Here is a 16137-nt window from a genome sequence, read left to right on the forward strand (position 1 = left end):
CATACAGAGGGACATTGCTCCCACAAGGTCCTATCTCAAAAAATATCCATGCCCAAAATACTCTGCAATGTTATCTATGAACACTCAATATCCACCAATGTGTGGCACAGATCACAAAATATTAAATAAAGGTAAAACAAAAAATCTTAAACCCAAAAATACAAGGTGGAAAACACCCAAGGAATAACTCCCGAAGGTGACCTCCAGCCTATTCAAGTGTGCTTGTAGATACAGAGAGACAGACAGAGAGACAGAGACAGAGAGACAGAGAGAAAGACACACACAGAGACACAGAGACTGTTTAGTCATCCTTACCTGCCTCCAATCAGTCAATCATTAATAGGTAGGACAGACCCCTCCCTAGTCACCCTGACTTCTTCTCATTCACAAACACTCCCAGGTGATGTCGTGAAACCAGAAGTGCATCACCAGAGAAGACGTCAAGCTGCTGCTAGGATTTTCCCTCTGTGTGAATCCAGAGCTAACTTTCTGGGCCAACGCTACCTGATATGGCCAGTGAGAGATGAAAACCAAGCTCGTTCTGGAGGGGTCTCAGCCGGACTGAGGCTGTGACAAGCTTATCGCAAGCAATCTGACTTTGTATGCCGTTAACAGAAACAATATAATGGTGATTGCCAGGATCAACGCAGTTGTAGTTGCTAGGATACAGTATTATTTGCAAACTATACAAGGTACACAAGATTAATTTCTAAGACCAATTGTCTTGACAAACTTCTATATGCTTCGATGGGAATTCTGAGGAACACAGAGAAGCACAAAGAAGCCTGAACGCTTCGCTGCCTGAAAGCAGTGCCTAGGTTTCTCAGGAAATGCAGGGCACACAGTGCCCCAGGAGCCATGAACTCAAACCTGAAAACCCTATGACACGTGCTTCTCAAGGCAGCTAGACCATGGTTTTCCACAACATCCCAAACTATGAACTAAGTAAATCTCTTCACAAGATGAGCCCTCAGCCTCCCGTATGTTTTCTTTTAGTGATAGAAAATAGACTCCTGCAAAGGTCCAAGAATTTGAGTTTATATTTGACCTGTAAAGTAATATTGAGATGAATTAAAAAAAAAAAAAAAGAGGCTGAGGTATTTTTGTTGTTGCTGTTGTTAATTCTGTTTATAAGAGGCTAATTTTTGTAGGTTTTCAAATTTGTTTGAGGGGTTTTGTTTTTGTTGTTGGATGATAGAGTTTATTTGTTTGTTTTGTACATGGTCTCATTATGCAGCCTTGGATGGCCTAGACTGATGTAGTCCAGGCGGGGTAAAATCCAGAGATCTGTTTGCCTCTGTCTCTGGGTGCTGGGATTAAAGGAGTGCCCTGCCTGGCTGAAACCTCATAGTCTTCCAAATTAGCTTAGCTTTCTAAATTTGGTCAGAGACAATAGCCTGAATGGCACGTATGCTTTGATTTGTTGAGACTTACTTTGAATCCACTGTGTGACCAACCTTTTGTGAAACATCCTATGTGAGGTCAAGAACATTGCTGTAACTGTTGAATGCCAAGTTCTAGATAGGTCCATTTGGTCATCTCTATTAATTTGATCAAACTTGAGTCTGGGGGCTGAACCTTTCTCATCCTGAGCACATGACCTGCGACTATGCAACACCCCCAGTCCTAGTCCCACAACTTCAGAATTTAACTATTGTTTTGCCAGCCAATCACTAGTCAGTTACAGATGCTGTCTCTAGTCTTTGTGTGTGTGTGTGCTGGGGATAGACCCGAGGCTTGTCTCCTCCATTTGCCCTCTGTCCTACTTAGCTTGTCCTGACCCCTTACACTCCCTGGCTACTGACCCCCTTTTCCTGCTTGGGTTCATGGTTCCAGCTCCCAAGTCTGGCCACGTCCCTAATCAATTAGCTTTAGACATCCAGGAAAGAGAAACTGTTCCTGTTTGACATGTACTGTACGCTCCTCATCATTTGTGCTACCCAAGACCCACAGTGCCAGCTGAGTGAACACTTCTACCTCCTGAGCTACATTCCAGCTCTACCATGTGGATTTCCTATCTTTTGACACACTTGATGTGATCTAAGAGTCTAATCTTACTTCTGAGAAAGATACTATACTGCATGTCTCAATATTTCAACTGTTTGTCTGTCTGCATTTTCTCTGCCCACCAGTTCTGTCTGACATCATCTTCCTTTTTCCTGAGTCCCATCCATTGGACAGTCCGTCCTGGAGAGATGTAGTAGTTGTATTTGTTTCCAAATGTCCCTATTCTTGAGGTCCTCGGTTGGTAATTTTCTCTTTGAGCACTTAGGATGTAAGAACAGCTTTCCTGGTTTCCAGTGCTGCTGCGGCTGCGGCTGCAAATTCTGTTTCAGTCAAATTATTATGTGTTTTTTGTAGATAATCTGAGATATTTTAAAAAACATTTCTTTACTTTACCATGCCATTATATGGTATCTCGGTTATGTTTCTGTTACTGTGATAAAATGCCAAGCAATAGCCTTAGAGGAAAGGGGTTATAGCTTACAGGTCCAGGGGGAACACAATCCATCATGGCAGGGGAGACATAGATCTCTGAAGAGAGAGGGAGAAAACAGGAAATGGGGCCAGAGTATAAAACCTCAAAGCCAAACCAAATGGCATACTTTCTCCAGTGAGGAACCACCTCCTAAAGGCTCTATATCCTCCCCAAACAGGGCCACCAACGGGAGACCAACTGTTCAAGTGCATGAGCCTGTGGGAGACATGTCTCATTCAGGATGGGAGTCTCATATTATGCTTAGGGCTGTTGACTTCTCCGGAGTGGGACTCGCATGCTGTCAGGACTAGCATGAGAAATCACCCTGTCTTTCAGTACTTCCCCTTCCCCACTCTCGCTATTATCTTCCTCAGAGAAGCTATTTAGGATTAGATTCCTTCCTTCTATTTTCATTATCGTAACACTTCCTCAGACTTTCTATCTCCTCGTGTCTTGGTAAGTTTTCAGTTCACTCTTTGTGTTAGTGATCTCTCTCACACTTCGTCTATTCATGTCCGGGGAACGAACCCAGGGTCTTGTGCGTGCTATGTGAGCACTCTACCACCTGAGCCCCCTCCTCAGTCCCCTTAATAACTTTTCCTTGTTATTGTAAGTTTTGTCTAAGACCTTCTATATACCGAAATCTCCCTCAGAGGGAATTTGCCTCCATCAGGTGGATACCGAACAGGTGGAGTGACCCAGACCCCAAAGTCATATGTTATGACCCCATGGAGATTACATTCTTTAGGTGAGAAAGAGCAGTTGAACAGACCAGTCTCCACTTCTTACTCTCTAGATACGATACACCGTCCTAAAATCGGTGTGTAGAATCATTTTTACAGTAAACTTTATTATTTTGAAAAAATTAAAAATAAAAACATCATGTACCAAAATTAACCAGAAACCACATCTACAGAACTCTGAATAGTTAGTATTGGCATTCAGAATGGAAGCTGGGAAAGTTCACATTAACCTTTATACTTTTAGTATCGAATAGCTTTTATGCACTTATCCACCACTGTTTCTGAGACAGGGTCGTGATCTTTAGCCCAGGCTAGCCTTGAGCTTGCAGTTCCCTGCCTCAGCCTTCCAAGATCCAGGATTATAGTCCTATGCCATCACCACAGAGTTGCCACTCACATTTCTAAATACAGATACATATCTCAGTACTATATGTATTTACAGGTTGACTCTTTCTAATCTGAACATTCAACATGCTTCGGAGCCCAAAGCATTTTGAGCAGTGACATGCCACCTGGGTCAGTTGGAAAATTCTTCACCTTGATTTCACAGGCCAGGTGAACATCAGATGCAGGGTCACCAGGACTACCATAGTGACTATCTTCACACTGGGCACAAGATATGTGTGAAACATAGGTGGACTCTGTTTGAATTTGAGTCCCATTTCAAAGAAACACAATTACACATATGCCACTACACTAGCTAGTTGTATGTCAACTTGACACAAGCTAGAGCCATCAGAGAGGAGGGGCCCCAACTGAGAAAATGCCTCCATAAGATCTGGCTGTAAGCAAGCCTGTGGGGCATTTTCTTGATTAGTAATTGATGAAGACAGCCTGGCCTATTGTGGGTGGGACACTATGGGCAGGAGGTCCAGGGTTCTACAAGAAAGCAGGCTGAGCAAGCCATGGAGAGCAAGCCAGTAAGCAGTTCCCCTCCATGGCCTCTGCATCAGTTCCCTCCAGGTCCCTGCCCTGCGTGGGTTCCTGCCCCGACTTCTTGTGATGATGAACTGTTAATATGGAATTGTGAGTGAAATAAACCCTTTTCTCCCCAAGTAGCTTTGGGTCATAGTGTTTCTTCCCAGCAATAGGAATCCTAATTAAGATAGCCTGCATTTCAAAAGTTTTAAAAATTCTTAGGCAGTTCTAGTCCCTGTTGCTGGTCCAAGCATTTTAAATTAAAAACAACAAAACAAAGCAAAACAAAAAAACTCAACTTGAGTTTCCTGTTCATAATTTTGGTGCAACCTGCTTTAATTTTCTACATCAGGCTACCCGGGGGGTGTGGGGGGTGTTAGAAGATTTAAAACAAAGCTATTAACAAAATGTGAGAATGGGCTACAGATGTTGAAGATACGACCACCAGAGAGACAGTCATCTCCAGTCCAAGAGCCGTTTAGAGGAGGGAGCTGAGAAAAGTAAGTTCAAGGCAAACAAGGAGAGATCTATATTAAAGCACAAAGCTCTGTGTTGATTGCTCACACAAGCCCGGGTAACTGGAGGGAACATGGGTGGAATCCGAGGGTCGAACCAGGGCGTTAGAGGCTGAGTCAGCGCACCTTCCCCTTGATTCTGCTAGCACCTCCTGTAGGTCATCACAAGTCATCGCTTTCTCGAGCGAGCATTCGGGTATTCGTAGTCTCAAGAAAGGGAAAAAAGAGGGCTGTCTTATATGGCGTGAGAAAGGCGATTTGATCCGATACTGATCTCATTTCTTCTTTATGACTTGGTACTTACTCTATTCTGTCGTGGTTGACGGTGAAAAAAAACCTAACTTGACCCCGACGTGACTTGAACACGCAACCTTCTGATCTGGAGTCAGACGCGCTACCATTGCGCCACGAGGTCACAGCAAGCTTGCGACTCTGTGTCGCTAAAGGCCTCGCTTCACCGGCTCGCTCCTGGGCTCTGAGGTTCGGAACAGAGCGCTGTCGCTCGTCTGAGCAGAAGAGGAGTTCGGAATGCCGCAGCTCCGACAGGAACGGCGTCCGGGAGGATGCCAAGCTGACATTCGGCGACAGACATTTGGCTCTTCCTCCTCCGTCTCTCGCGGTGACCCTCGGAGCACACAGTGCTGGGTGAACACTCACGGGAGAGGGGACGCCGGAGGGGAACTGAGGGATGCTTGTGAACCGGGAGCTTCCCGGGGACCGTGGGACCGGGGACCCAATTGACAGCCATGCACGGCTGCGGGCCCCGCCCTGTAAGATGGCGGCCGCCTCCACGGAGGGCCTGGAGCGGTCAGGCAGGAGTGAGGGGGATCAGGCAGGACGGTTAGCGAGGACGGGGACAGACCGGGCGGGCACCAGGACCAGGGCGGCTGGTCTGGGATGACGGAGACCGACCGACCGGGGGAGCACCGGGACCAGGGCAGCGGGTCCGGGATGACGGAGACCGACCGACCGGGGGAGCACCGGGACCAGGGCAGCGGGTCCGGGATGACGGAGACCGACCGACCGGGGGAGCACCGGGACCAGGGCGGCGGGTCCGGGATGACCAGGACCCGGCAGGCACTCAGGCGCCAGCTCTGGTTCCCAGTCCGCTAGGAAGAAATGCGGGGACTCGAGAGAGCGACGCCCAAGCGAACGGCTAGATAAACAAGAAAAAGCCCGGCAGCTTTACTAACTACATAAGTAAACATTTCTTAGAGGAAAGAACAATATGTGGGAAATATTGCTATTATCTCCCGGCGCTGTTCCTTCGTCCGGATTGTGGCCCGTACGTATACCAGTGCACAGATCACACACAGAAAGCATCCTAAATGAAGGGCAAATGCCTAAACAGCGTTAACAATTGTACTTTTTAAATGCGCATGTGCATATGTGCTAACGCACATGGTTTTGGATGTTTTGAAAGTCCTGATAAATACATACTCATAAACTGAGATGCTCTTACCATCTTAAAATCTACTAAAATGATATCTTTGGATCTACTAAATGTTTCATAAAACCTTAAAATGTTGTTTACATAAAACATTCTCTGGGGGCATACGGTTTTAAAACGTGATCAAACTACGAAATTTAACATTAGATACAGATACATAGATTTTTTAGTAATGATTTCCTTCCTAAGCAAATTGTTAATATTCTGGACAATACTAACAATGACTTTGGGTGGCTCACAGTCATCTGTAACTCCAGTTCTAGGAAATCTGATGCCCTCTTCTGGCCTCTGTGGGTTGCTATGGGATTTCTTTTTCAGGACTTAATAAATAAATAATAATAAATTATTATTATTATTATATGCATTAGGCCTTTTACACAATCTTTCCTGACTTTTACAAACCAGATACAGCTGCATGATGGTATTAGCACTTGAGCTTCCTTCCTTTGGCCACACCTCTCTATTACTAAATTTAAATTTATAAATTTATATTAAAGTCAAAAGTAGTGTCACTTCTTTTTTTTTTTTTTAGGATTTATTGGATTCTCAGAATCAAACTTTTTTCTTTTCTCTCTCTCTTTCTCTCTTCCTCTTTCTTTCTTTCTTTCTTTCTTTCTTTCTTTCTTTCTTTCTTTCTTTCTTTCTTTCTTTCTTCCTTTCAGCAGGTTCTACATAGCCTTGGCTATCCTGGAACTCACTATACAGACCAGGCTGGCTTCAAACTCATAGCAATCCACCTGCCTCTGCCTCCTGAGTGCAGAGATTGAAGATGTGAGCCACCATGTCTGGCTAACTTTAATTTTAGAAGCTGTACCATAGCATGTCGTCCAAGAGACAGCAAGAAAAGAAATAAGAATCAGGGTCTCTGGGGTGGAGAGAGGTGTCCCTTTCATCCACTCTGTCAGTCTTCAAAGAGACCAATCAGGTTAGACTGTCTGTCCTTCCTGTCTCTCTAACCCACACATCCTCAGGCAAGCCTCAGTGTAGACACAGAGATCACACGCAGACACTGGCTTTAGTCCCCAGCTCCTCTGCCCTCACTCCTTCACTGGCTGGAGTTTAAAACAATTGCCAACCTTGTCACTCTCCTAGTAACAGCCCGACCATGAGCATCTCTGAAGTTATTTCTTTTACCTTAGTGAAAAGGGGGTTTCTTGCCTAAGACACTTGAAAAAATTCATAGTAAACAACCAAGAAAACCTGGGGCCAGTGCTAAGAGCAGGTGCTGCTCTTCCAGAGAACCTGGATTCAGTTCCCAACACCTGCCTTAAAGTGGCCAGCATGGTCCTGAAATTCCAGTTCCAGGGGATCTGTCGCCCTCTTCTGGTGTACTTGGGTACTGCATGCACCTGGTCCAAATACAAAGACTCAAGATGTGTCCCTCCTGTCCCTGTCCCTGTCCCCTTGCACTCCTCTCTCTCCCTCCATATCTCTCTCTCTCTCTCTCTCTCTCTCTCTGTCTCTCTCTCTCTCTCTCATAAGTAAATATATTTTTACAACACCTCAAAAATTCATGTACTAGATTCAGAAAAGAGGCTCACTTATATGAATGAATGGATTTTTTGTTATGTTTTCATTTTTGTTTTTTGTTTTACATTTCCATTCAGGTTAAAAGTGCAGTGAGAAAGGCTGCTTTCTTTGTTTCTAATGCTCAAGGCAATAATTTCTTTCCTAGAAAACTATCGCCATGCACTTGGAATGGGATTGTCTACACTAAATGAATAAGGAGAAACGGAGAACAGCTAGGGAGGATACAATGCACCAGAAGTAAACATATATGTTGGCAGAAAAGTGGGGAGACGGGAGGGAGCACTGTGAGCCTGCAGGTGACAGCACTCACAGAGATGGTGAGCCAGGAGCTGCACCTGAGTTCTTGTCACCCTCTTGTGTGCATGGGAAGGGATAGAGATGAGAGCAAGCCATGAATGAAGATGGCGTGGGGAAATCTGTGGGAGTGGTACTCTGGGGACCCAGCAGCCCTGGGTCCTCGAGGAACCCAAGTGAAGTAGAATCCAATGGAGAGAGGCAGATGAACAGCCCGGATCAGGCTGACAGATGTTTTAGATGTTTCTGTCCCAGTTTTTATTTTTTCCCTCTAGAGAATGTGTACTAATGAAGCAGTAAGAGGGCTGAAGATCTCTGGCTCTGTGAGTTAGGACCAGGGTTCAATTTCCCACACCCCACATGGCAGCTCACAACTGGCTGTAACTCCAGTTCTGAGGCATTAACTTCCTCCTCTTGCCTCTGCAAGCACCAGGCACACACATCCTGACCCACTAAGCAACACCCGGTCTCCCCGCTAACTGCACTCTGGACTTTTCCAGCAGCAGCTCCTGGGCTTTTGAGTGTTTCGGAGGACCGATGCGTGTGGAGCCGCACGGGTGGAGAAGCAGACAGCTGTGAGGCACACCTGGCCAGATGTGCGCCAGCTGGCGGGAGTGGGCATGGCTTAGCTGCTCCTCCATGCGATGACTGCTTGGATGTTGAGTAGTAGATTGACAGCTGGAGCCTGTGCACTTGTACCCACAGCAAGCTCTCCCCTGGAGGAAGATGTGAGGAGCACACCTAGGACGGCCTCAGCATCTACTGTGTGGTCCATTTTCAGGTTTTTCCCCTCTGTGTTTTTTGTTTTGTTTTGTTTTGTTTGCTTGTTTGCCCATCCCACTGGTCCTTGGGAAGTGGCAACCTCAACCGTGAGTTAATGCCAGGGTTTACACATGCTAGGCAAGCTCTCTCCCAACCGAGCCTTATCCGCCACCCATAACAAGAGGAAAATCAAACAGCACAAACTAATCGTTCTGTCTTTCCTCTCAGTCCTCCCTGCTTTGCAAGATCCTGTGGTCTGGGCTTCTGTTTTTCTGATGATGTTGGTCCGTGTAGCCCCGTGTAGATCTAAGTAAGTGGCTTTGGAAGGTTCATATCTCTTTTAGGACCATGTGTTGCAATCCCTAATCTGTGGCAGTACTGAGAAATGACGTAATCTTTAGGCCATGGGACCTAGCAGAAGGAAGTTAGATCATTGGCACCTGCCTATGAAAGGTGTGCCCTTCCCCCAGCCTTGAGTTGGCCTAACAAGTCTCCAAGGCTGGAGCCTTTCTGTCTTCCCGCCTGAGCCTTGAGGAGCTGGCCGCCCACTGAGCTTACTTTGCAGCTCAATCCGGCTGAAGCAAGCAACAGAACCCAGCCAAAACAAGGGGATGTGTCCTTGGGTTTTCCTATATATATTCAGAGCTGAATATTAAAATTTGAACCTTGATCAGAGAACTATGCCTCGGCTGTTATTTCTCTCGTCCGCACATCCTAATTCCATCCTCAGCTCTTATTCCAGGTATACCCAGTTCTCCGTAGTCGCCGGACAGATACAGAAAGAGACATTAAAGCCCTGGCCACTGTCTGTCCCTTTGTTTCCTTGTCACCAGGAGGTGAACAGGTGGAACATCATGTCCCCACCATGATGTGCCCAGAGCAACAGGGCCAATTGATGACAACCGAAACCATGAGCCCAAAGAAACCTCCCCTCCTTTTAGCTTATGTAAGTATTTTGTTACAGTAGCATAAAGGTGGCTAGCAGAATGTGTCCTGCTAGAATATTGCCATGTGTGTTCCCTAAGGAACTGGAGCATCACAGGGGGCATGGGTTGCCTGGAGGGAAGGGTCTTTTTTTTTTTTTTTTTTTTCCAGGAACAGCCAGAGGCACAAGCTAGCAGGGTCTAGTTGTCACCAAGTAACATATGACTTTCCCAACTCATCTTTACCATGTGTAATATTTTTGGCAAAACCTGTTTTGGGAGATGTTTTAGACTGGCGGTCTGAGCCCTGCATTTTTGAAGCCTATGGGACATACCTCCATAAAATGCAGTTGGTGGTGAGTGTGGGCTACACAGGAGGCCTTCATCAGAGCTAGAACTCTGGAATTCCATCAACAGACAAAATATGATGCTGTCTCTTTCAGCCCCTAACAGCTATCTTCCAGCCTGAGAAAGGAGAGCCTTGTACCTATGATCCTAACTTTTGTTTTCTTCTTTGAGACAGGGTTTCTCTGTGTAGCCCTGGCTGACCTAGAACTCAGAAATTCACCTGCCTCTGCCTCCCAAGTGCTGGGATTAAAGGCGTGCACCACCACGCCCTGCTCCTATGATCCTAACTTAACTGTGGGCCTCCAGTGTCTTCAGCTGTAGAAGGCAGATCTACTGTGAGAAGAACCACTTTGCCGAGAGAACAGGAGCTGGAGAGTCTGTGTCAGGGCGGGCTGCTAGCCTACTCCTATGTGACCCTGGATAGCTCACCAAAATTTCCTTGGCCAATGTTTTAACTTGTATTATTTACCGAGGATACTTAAACAAAAGTCTGATTCTCTTCCCACCTCCCCCCCCCAAAAAAAAAAACAGGACCCAACAATAGATCAAAGTATTGGATCCATTGGGAGCATGGGGTAAGGGTTACTAGCAGAAACATGTACAGTTTATGTTCTGGTATACCACCACATTCTCCCTTCCCGGCCACAGTCACCCATTGTATATCACAGGGGTGGGGATGTAGGGGTGGGGATGTGCTGTGTAAGCCCTGCTAGCCTCCTCCCTCCTTTCGCTCAGGAAGTTGATGGTCCCGTGGGTGTGGCCTCAACTGAGAACGGTCACTTCTAACCCACAGGAAACAGTCCCAACACAACTCTGAAATGTTTGTAAAATTAAGAGATGCTGTATTGTGTATGGAAATGTGTGGCTGGGTCCCAGGGAAAACAGTTTTTGGCTTTCAAATATTTAGGACGTCAAAGGTCCAAAGACAACTGGGGCTAGAGGAGGGAGGTATGATATTTCCCTAATCTGGGTTCTCTAAATGACTTAGTTCACTGTGACTCCCTACAGCAAAGCCACACAGACTTCTGCCTTGGCTTCCATTCAGTTTGACAACACTTCAGTACTCTTGACTCTTTTTAATCTCCCTGCCCCCCATTTGGGGAAGCAGCAGGCTAGCCTAACTCAGCATGTAGCTGAGGTTAACCTTGAACTCCATATCCTCCTCCTTCAACTTCCCTAATGCTGGAAATCCAGGCTTGCACCGTTGTGGACCAGGCTCGATCTTTATGCAGTGTTGGGAATGGCACTCAGAGGTGCTGGCATGCCAGGCCCGACTCATGAATTTTTATGGAGTTCCTTGGTTTGGTTTGGTTTAGTTTGGTTTTTTGAGACAGGGTTTCTCTGTGTAGCCCTGGTTGTCCTGGTTGTTCTACAGACCAGACTGGCCTTGAACTCTGAAATCCATAGTGCTGAACCCACTATGATCTTGCTAAATGAACATAGTATCCAACTTCCCTCTAAATTCGCATCTCTGTACCCACAGGGCAGCTCTCAGACCTCATCAGAGAAACTCTTGTAGTGGATGGCAGTTAACGCAAAAAACTCACAGAGAATAAGAGTCTGAGGAGTGCTCAGCCACAAATGGATCATCTGAATCACACTCCCTCCGAGACTCAGGGACCACCATGGGAGAGGAGGCAGATACAAAGAGCCAGAGCGTGGGGAGGACCAGAAGGAAATGGTGTCGTCTGGGCATGACAGAACCGCAGCACCCATGAGCCTAGCAGCTGTGGTTGCACAAGATCAAGCCAGGCTGCATCCTAGCATGGAGAGAGATGTCTCATGAGCCTCACCTTTAGCTCAGGTGCTGTTGGTAGCTGGTGGTTTCTGGGGGAAAGAAAGTCAGTTTCTTTAAGGATGCAGTTCCTGGTCAGCCATTGGATGGCGCCACACAAAAGCATAAGGGGTAGGCACAAATGGGACTCTATGAATTATGTTTTTAAAAAACAAGAGAGAGTAGAAAGTTGAGATGGGTGGGCTTGTTATGAAAGGAGTTAGGAGGAGTGGGGTGGTAAATACAAACCAAATTTACTGATTCAGGAGCCCAGGTATAGCAGACACTGAGACATCAGTGACTGAGGGACAGAAAGGATAGACGCTCCCTTGCCACTGTCACTAACTGGGCAGAGACGGTGACCTTCGGGTTGACAATCCCCAGAACTTCAGAGAGTGTTAGCCCCTTTGAGTACATACATATGGGAGCTTAAAACGTGGGGAGGGATGTGAAATGGAAACTTCTGGTTTCTTTGGAAAGTCAGGTATGTCAAATGATGTTTTGCTGGGACAAACACAGGTGAAGGGATGTTTTCCTAAAGCAGATATATAAAAGAATATTTCACTGAAGCAGACACAGGTAAAAGGATGTTGTTATAGCAAACATGTGGAAGGACCTACGTTGTTCAGAAAGAATATAAATATGACCCACAGACAATGAAAGCTTGAGCATTGGTTTGCTTTGTTCCGTCTCGCAAGATCTCGCTGACAACACGTGTGTATTGGTTCACCTTACATTGCATTGTTGAGCTTTGCTTGTGGTGACTTCACAGAGAGAAACTGGTCAAAGAACTTCTTGTGAGGTTCCTGTGGCTTCTTGCCACTTCAGTGGAGTCAGCCAGTTGGAGAGCCTTGCAGTTTCTTCTGGATTGAGTTGCCCTTGCTGGTTCCTGTGTGGTATCTGCCCAGTGGCCTGAACTGCAGCTGCTGGTTCCTGTGTGATGTCTGCCCAGTGGCCTGAACTGCAGCTGTTGGTTCCTGTGTGGTGTCTGCCCAGTGGCCTGAACTGCAGCTGGTGGTTCCTGTGTGGTATTTGCCTGGTGGCCTGAACTTCAGCTGTTGGTTCCTGTGTGGTGTCTGCCCAGTGGCCTGAACTGCAGCTGCTGGCTTATATTTGGTGTTTACTAGTAGACTGCACTGAGAACAACTAAGGTTGGAATCGCCTCAGAGAACTATTTCTAAACAGGTCCACTTCCCCATATCCTAATAGCCTTTCTGTTTGTTTGTTTGTTTGTTTGTTTGTTTAATGTATTTTAATAGCAAACTTAAGGAACAGCACAGAAGACAGACAACATTAAAAACATGTACTTGTATGTAGGGCAACTAAGTTAGAAAAGTATAGTGAATGGATGGAATCTACTGTGTGATAAAAATGCTACAAACACCATTTAGTTGCCATCAATAAGAAATTTACTTATTTTTTTAAAAATCCAAATGCTGGCATTGTCCAGAAAATTTTAACAGGTTTATTTATAATTGCTACAAAGTTGAACTGTTGAAATGTGTTCACTGAAACATTTTGCTTGCATTAATGCTTTACATCTTGCACTTATATTAAAAATTCACACACAAATGAACATGAAGAAACTGCCAATACCTGATTCTGTCCCCTATGTTTCCACTCGCAATCATATACTTAGGTACCTTTGACCCCATGGAAAAAATATCTAACATTCAGAACTACTGATAACAGGAAGAAGAGGGAAAAAAATTTTTTAAGAATGAAATATTTCCCCTCATAGTGGACTCTTAAGCACATTCTCCACGTATGCTAGCTAGCTGGATATCTTTTGGCATAATTGTTACACGTTTGGCATGGATAGCACACAGATTGGTATCTTCAAAAAGGCCAACCAGATAGGTCTCACTTGCCTCCTGCAAAGCACCAATAGCTGAACTCTGAAAGCGCAGATCTGTTTTGAAGTCCTGAGCAATTTCTCGCACCAGACACTGAAAGGGGAGCTTGCGGATCAGAAGTTCAAGGGACTTCTGATAGCATCTGATTTCAGGGTGTGCCACAGAACCAGGCCTGTAACGATGAGGTTTCTTCACCCCTCCAGTAGAGGGCGCACTCTTGCAAGCAGCTTTTGTAGCCAGTTGTTTCCTGGGTGCTTTACAGTTGTTTCCGGTGGATTTGTGGGCAGTCTGCTTTGTACGAGCCATGGTATGGACACCTCCTTACTTACCCCCTCCTTCTCCTTCGGCTGGAGCTCGGCAAGAGAGAGGCGGCGCTGGCGTTGAAGAGCGGCGGCTGCGGGACGAAGGCTGCGAACACCCTAATAACCTTTCTTTTCCACTACCTCTGGTGGGTGGTGGGCCAGAGGAGAGGTTGAACTCTTATTAAAGTAGGTTAAGAAAAATATATGCCTACAGGGGTGTGTTGCTTGCACAGTCTGAAATTTGAGCTTGTTGCCTCTCCCTTCTGCTCATAGACTGAGCTGGTCTGAAGGCTAAGACTGAAGTGTAACAATGTCAGGTTCAAAGAATATTCCAGCTCCCCTAATTCCAAAAGGCAGTCCAAATATCCACAATGAGCTCAACCTGGGCTATAGGAGGATATCTAGAGGCTAGATAGAAGCCAGCATTCCTCAGGAACTTGGGGAACACCTTCCCTCCACCAAAAGCAATCAGTTCCCTTTGCTCTGGAAGAAGGGACATCAATGGCACCTATCAGCTCATCAAAGCCCATGCTGGCCTCCAGACTCCCTCGGTGTCACAAGTACCCGGGACACATTCCAGAGTCCATGCTAGCATCCTAGCCCTTCTCATTTCTTGGGCTATATAAGCAACCTCATCCAGTGAGTTGCTGGGAGACACCCAGCTTCCCTAAAGAGCCAGCAAAGGCTTCTCTCCAATGGTCTTCACTTGTCTTCTGTTGTGAAAGTTGAGATTGTAACACAAAGAGGCAAAAAAAAAAAAAAATGACAGCAGAGAGCAACGGAAACAGTCGAGGTGGGTGCCGGCAACTGAGCGGTCATCAAGCCAAGCTGGAAGAGAAGTTTCGGAACCAGGAAGAAGCCAGGGCAAGAGAAAGGAGAGGCTAGAGAGGGTGGATCCAGACAGAGGCGGATAAAGGAGCCTAGTGTGGTAGCTAAGTCTGTAATCCTGGAAATTGGGAGGTGGGGATAGAAAGCTCAGGAGTTCCAGGTCAACCTCAGCTATATAGCAAGTTCAAGGCCAACCTGGGTTATGTAAGTCCCAACCACACAGATAAAATAAAATAAAATGAAAACAATAAACGGGTTTAAAGACCCAGAAAACAGAAACTGCAGGCCCTACTTAGCAGAAGTGTTCCAAAGAACAAAGGAGCAAGGGTCTCAGACCTCAGGATGAGAACTGTTAATTCTGGCTACTGTCAAGGGGGATCTTTTCAGGTACCCGAGGCCCTAACCAGACTGTAACACTAGAGGGCGCCATGCTCTTCTGCTTCACATGCACACTGCCAGCTGTTTGGACATCCTGAGGACAGACTGGTTAGCACTTGAGGACTTTGTCCTCACCGCCTGGGCTTTATATGGTGGGTCGAGCAAAAGAGCCCTCAGCCAGCTGAGTGAGGACAGCAGAAGCAACAGATGTCTTTCCTAACTGCCTCCCCTGGTCATGTGACCCTGCACAGGCTCTGCTTCTGGCCTTCGAGAACTAGAGGGACAATGGCAAGTTCTGGGTCTCCACACGCTGCACTGATGTTTTACCTCCATTAATGACATATACAAAGGTGTTCACAGCCACTTTCTGGTGAGCACCCAAAAGGGAACTGCCTCTTGTGCTGGTTAGGTTCCTACTGTTTGCTTGTTTTTGTTTATTTGTTGGTTTGCTTGTTGTGTGTTCAACTTGACACAAACCTAGTTGTATCTGGGAAGAGAGAATCTCAACTAAGGAACTGCCTCCATCAGACTGGCTTCTAGACAAGTCTTTAGGACATTTTCTTGGTTGATGATTGATGTAAGAGCATCCAGCCCACTGTGGCAGGCGCCATGCCTGGGCAGTTAAACCTGGTCTGTATTAAGTCAGCTGACTGTGAGCCTGAAAACAAGCCAGTGATCATGGTCCGTCCATGGTCTCTGCTTTGGTTCCCACCTCCAGGTTGCTGCCCTGCTTGAGTTCCTGCCCTGGCTTCCCTCAGTGATCAGGATGAGTGAGCCAGATATAAATGCTTTTCCCCACTCCTTTGCGTTTGGTCCTGGTCTTTATCACAGCAAGAGAAAGCAAACTAGGACACCCCAGGCTTGTACCAACTGGAGCAGGGACTGCATATGATCTGTCTGTTCTAAATGATAGAAGACAACTGGGCAAGGGAAACTTGCACTCATGAGGGAAGCTCTCCCTCACACAGAATATGGTGTATCGTTTTCCAAACATTCCAAATAGAAGAGGCCAAACTTCCTCAGAGTGGGAGAAAGAA

General features: G+C 46.3%; 1 non-coding gene and 1 pseudogene across 1 annotated transcript; both read right to left on the reverse strand.

Moving 5' to 3' along the window:
• Nucleotides 1-4998: 4998 nt before the first annotated feature.
• Nucleotides 4999-5070, reverse strand: n-TWcca5. The gene has a single exon. It is a non-coding gene; the product is annotated as a tRNA-Trp (tRNA).
• Nucleotides 13336-13912, reverse strand: Gm12271 (predicted gene 12271; annotated as a pseudogene).

The sequence above is a fragment of the Mus musculus genome, chromosome 11 (assembly GCF_000001635.26).
Source record: "Mus musculus strain C57BL/6J chromosome 11, GRCm38.p6 C57BL/6J".
NCBI lineage: Eukaryota > Metazoa > Chordata > Mammalia > Rodentia > Muridae > Mus > Mus musculus.